Source organism: Apis dorsata, unplaced genomic scaffold (genome assembly GCF_000469605.1).
Source record: "Apis dorsata unplaced genomic scaffold, Apis dorsata 1.3 scaffold_254, whole genome shotgun sequence".
NCBI classification, from domain to species: domain Eukaryota; kingdom Metazoa; phylum Arthropoda; class Insecta; order Hymenoptera; family Apidae; genus Apis; species Apis dorsata.
The window spans coordinates 399,120-403,949 of NW_006263532.1; the positions used below are offsets into that span (position 1 = coordinate 399,120).

Consider the following 4,830-nt stretch of genomic DNA (forward strand, 5'->3'; position numbering starts at 1 on the left):
TTTCGTTTCTGTTGTTTGTTTAATGAACCTGTTAACGAAGTATTTGATTGATCCATATGCGAAATTTTCGTTATTGGAATTTGGTGAATTGTTCCGTGATATTAAAACGAAGATATATTTCCTTTTATCTCTTCCTTTTCTCTTTTCCGCAAAAACATTATAAATAAAAAAGAATCTTCCTCTGATTTTATTTTTTTATCTATTCCATTGTGTTGGGTAAACGTTCCTCCGATAACATCCTATCTTCGAATCGCTTTGCCAGAATGTAGCGAAACGTCTTTCCAAGTAAAACGAAATCCATCTGCTCGTTCCGTATGCCGTCTCTCCGTGTCCCGTTAGAGGAATCAAGTTTTTTTCGCGGCGCGAAACGAAACTCCCGAGGCAGGTACAAAGTTTCCCGTGTACAGGAAGCGTGAATAAGTTCCTCGACGACATTATCGATCCGTGAAACTCGGCGAGAGACCACCCGCGTTCTCGAGAGCCCTCGAGAAATCTTCAGGAAACATCCTCGTCTCTTTACAGATACTTCATTACGTCATTCCCGCCGGTGTCACTTCGACTTCTTAAACCGGAAATCTTTGGCAACTTAATCGTTCCGCTCTCCTCGAGGAGAAACATCCCGCGGGGATCGATCGTGGAATTAATGGAGGAATTTTTTCTTTTCTCGTCACGCGATATTATATACGTGTGCGGTTAATACATCCATGTGGACCATTTTTGAAAAGAATCCACTTTTGATATGTATGTAAAAAAAAGGGGGAAAAAGTACAGAGGATGGTACGCAAAAATTTAATTAAAATTTAATTTGCATATAGATGGAGGGTAGAACTGTTTCACTCTGTATCTTGCGAAAAATCGATTCTGCAAAGATGGTCAAAGAATAATTAACACTCTATATAAGTACTTAGTCACTTCGTTCCGCTTGATCGTGCGTCAAGGTTACTTTGCTATTGCGTTAATCGTTAAACCATCTTTCTAGTCTACCGTAAAATTGCATAATTGCTATGGCAATTAATCAATCGTTTTATCATCCGTTAAGATGCAAATACGAAGCGTACGTGCAATTGGAAAAGTTTTAAGCAATAATTGAAATAATCAAATGACGACTTTGTCACGGTACATAATAAGGAGATAGAAAAATTTCAAAATAAAAAAAGACAAAAAAAAAACACACCTCGAGACACAAAAAAGTCAATGATATTTCCCGTAATCGAAAAAATTTCTGGATTCCACGAGACCCCATCTTATCGGTTAAATCCCACGAGAGATAAAAAAAAAAGGAAAAGAAAGAAATCAAGGGAATCGCGGACAAAGAGATAGTAGAAGAATCGTCGAGTGCAGCGCGCACTCGTGCAGTGCATGCAGTACCAAAAGGGGACAAAAATGCGAGGCGGAGTAATTTGAAAAAAGTTGCGCAAACGTCTCGAGGCTTGACATTGTTGGGCTCACGCGCGAACGAGCAGGGAGGGATATTCTTGAGACGAGTGTAAGAGGAGAAAAGCGTGTATAATAGGTGTACCGGGTGAAGAAGACGGCACGGAATTATTACCGTGTCCTGGGTGACAAAGAATCCTCACCTCGGCCTTCGTACTCGCGGACGACGTGGCCGAGGCGAACTGGGTCAGTTACGTGCCTATGAGCGCTGTATGCTCGATTCACGCGCGTCAATTCAACACCGTTGCATTGTCAGCGCGAAACGAATATCCCGGGTATCGTTTTCCACCAACTTGGAAACTCCATCATAAAACTTGGTGGAATTAATTGCATCCTGCCACTCTTTCTCTCTCTCTCTTCCTCTATCGGGGCAAAGTTTACCAGGCCTCGATCTAATCGGAATCGCCACTGTTTCGTAAGGTAATTAAGCGAATTAAGTTAATTCGAGAGGAAGGGAAATCCGTGGCGTTTCAATTAAAAGTGGAGGGTTAATTGAGCGAGTAAAAAATTCCAAACTTGGTATTTATATTAATTTCCCGTGGTCTTTATTTATTTATTTTTCTCTGTTTCCTCGTGTAATATTTATCTCCGGATCAAAAGTGGAAATTTCTTTTAGAAAGTTTTAGAAACGACACACTCCAAGTTTCCGCTCTCCCAGAAGGGAGGATCGATTACGATCGAATTCGCTTTCATTTCGATCTTCGCTTTCAAATGTTTCGCGAGATCCTACGTGGCAAATTATTTCATCCGACTAATTGGAGTAGTTCTCTGTCGGGGATAGTCGGGGAAGATTCGTAGAGGATTTTCAGAGAGAATTGGTTTTGGTATCCCGGGGGCGACAATGATGCGAAAAGCAAACGAGATGCAAGAGCGCATCGACACGAGTATTTTATGCGTGGATCGCGCTGAATGGACAGACGCGGCGAAAAGGATGCGGTTAACCTCGCTAGTTTCATGTTTCCTACGAAGGTGAAACGTTCGTGTACACACAAGCGACATTCGCCCGAGGCTTGTGGAAATATCGCGCTTTTTTCATCGATCGACCACACGAGTCACTTCTTTACAACGCCGAGGAGGATAAATTACGTTTACGCGGAATAATTTTGAGAATACAAGGCTAAATAACAACTCCTAATTGGTTTCAACCAGCGTGTCTCTTTTACCCTATGCTAATAAGTAAAAACGATACTTTTCGCGAGGCGAGCAACAGCATTAAAACAGCTCGCGAAACATCATCGCCATTTATACCTCGAGCGATTTAAAATTGAAAACAGTCCTTCAAACGGGAAGATGAATCGCGCGCAACTACCTAATATATCATCCCATGAAAATTCACGTAAATTGGATCGTGAATTCACTCGAAGGCCATCTATTTTCGACTAATAGAAACGAATTCTTCTTCCCTTCTAACCAGTTGTATAATAGAAAACGCATTAGTCTGATATATAAGATCTCTTTCTCCTCCCCCCCACCCTCTCCTACTTTCATGTAACGATAGATAGATCTTGCCAATATTTCATCCGAGATATTAACGATTAAGATTTTTCTTATCCGTATAATGATCGAAAAATAAGAAAAAGGAAAAAAGAAGAAGAAGAGAAAAATCGCAATTTACTCGAACAAATTCCACGAAATTTCTCTCTTTTCTCCTCTTCTTCCGCAGCTGACGGATGACGAAGAGGGCGTATATTTCAAACGGGAACCGCGGAAATTATTCTCACGATTCTCCATAAAATTATCCTCCGTTAAAATAATCGTCGGCCAAACTTTCAACGTCCGCGCGACATCTTTTTACGAATGTTTATATCGCGGGTCCCCCCTCGGCGGGAAAGATCGCGTACACCAAGCAGCGGAGATTCCCCTTTCGGTACAGCGGGGCAGGTTCCTCCAAGACCAGTTTTTCTTTAATACCGCACGCCAGTCGGCTCTTCATGAAGCAGTTTCTGTTGAACCAGACAATGGACGATGCGGACGAAGGCTGCCTCGGGGGGCTCGTATTTCATTGATATTGCATCGTGAATTCCCGACCTAAATCACATTCTGATAGCCAACCAGCCCCCTCCTTACCCCTTTCCTTCTATTTTTGACATCATGCACCCTTCTCCCTCTCTCTCTCTCTCTCTTTCTCTTCGCGTATCGCAGTCTCGCTCTTACCCCTTTCCCCTTTGTGTATCGTATCGCGAAATTATTCACGAAGAGGAGAGCCTCGAGGAACTTTGGCCGCCCTAGGCCATTCATTGGACATCTTTCCCATTGCATCTGTTCGCAAACCATCTTTCTCGTGTTCGCGTGCTTCAATATATACCTTCTTACCGGCCTATTATGCACAGATTACGAGTCACGTATTTCATATTTATTTATACACTTCTCCTCGTTTCGTTCTCTCTCTTTCGATGTTTAGCTCGATCAAATCGTTCGTTTCTTTCTTTTCCTCTCGCGAGGGACGATAGTATTACGTAAAGAGCTTAATTTTGCGCTTATCGAAATCGTAAAAAATAGACACAATGGGATGTTTGATTTTAATTTATGAATGAAAAATTAATTTGGAGAAAAATTGAATAGATTCTAGAAGAGGAGTTAATCGAGCGTAATTGGTCTTTCTGTAGATAAATGGAACGAAGGCCGTACGAAGGTAGTATCTATCTCCTATACATCTTTTTCTTTTTTAAATTGAATCGAGTATTTGTTCGTGCAATCTATAAATAATTTTTAATAATAGAATACTGTTCGTATATACTCGTACGTGTCTAGAAAAGAAATATGGAATATAGAAAAAGATAGGAAGTATAATTTAACCAACTCGTCAGAAATGCCTTTTATTTTATTCGCGCGATTTTAGTTAGAAAAGAAAGAAAAAAAACTTCATTTCCTCCTCTTCTCCTTCTCTTCGATTACTGCTGCGTGGATTTTCATTGACAATCTAATCAGAACGAGGCAAATGAAAAGTTTGTTTCCATCCAGAACGGAAAACGATTAATCTTCGTCCCCGTCGAATTAATAATTCATCTTGAACCGCTCTTAGACTTTCACGATTAATCGCCTTCCAGGTTCGACTTCCTCCTCTCTTTCGTATTCTTCCTCATCGTTTGCCCACCGCTTTATCTCCCGAAGAAATTATGCACGAGGCTTCGAGGAAATTCCAAGACGTAGGGAACCGTTTCTTCCGTTCTGTTTCAAGAAAGAAACCATTTGATACCTTCGAGATGTTACGAAACAAGCACGAGTATTGTATTTCATTTATATTCATATTTTAATAAGTGAATAAAATATTCTTCCTTCTTCTCGCTTTTTGACTGACAAATTAACCATGTGTTCAGCTCTTTTCGTTTCATCGTTATCTCAATTTTCTTTTTATTTCTTTTCTTCTTTTTTTTTTTTTTTTTTTTTTTTTTTTTT

The 4,830-nt window shown here is 40.4% G+C and overlaps 1 protein-coding gene and 1 long non-coding RNA gene across 4 annotated transcripts in view; both read right to left on the minus strand.

The window, feature by feature from the left end:
- The window catches only part of LOC102677107, an 89,804-nt gene that overhangs the window by 62,173 nt on the left and 22,801 nt on the right, over window positions 1-4,830 (minus strand). The gene's annotated exons all lie outside the window — the stretch shown is intronic.
- Window positions 1-4,830, minus strand: part of LOC116185689 — a 13,476-nt gene that overhangs the window by 2,149 nt on the left and 6,497 nt on the right. The window lies entirely within an intron of this gene.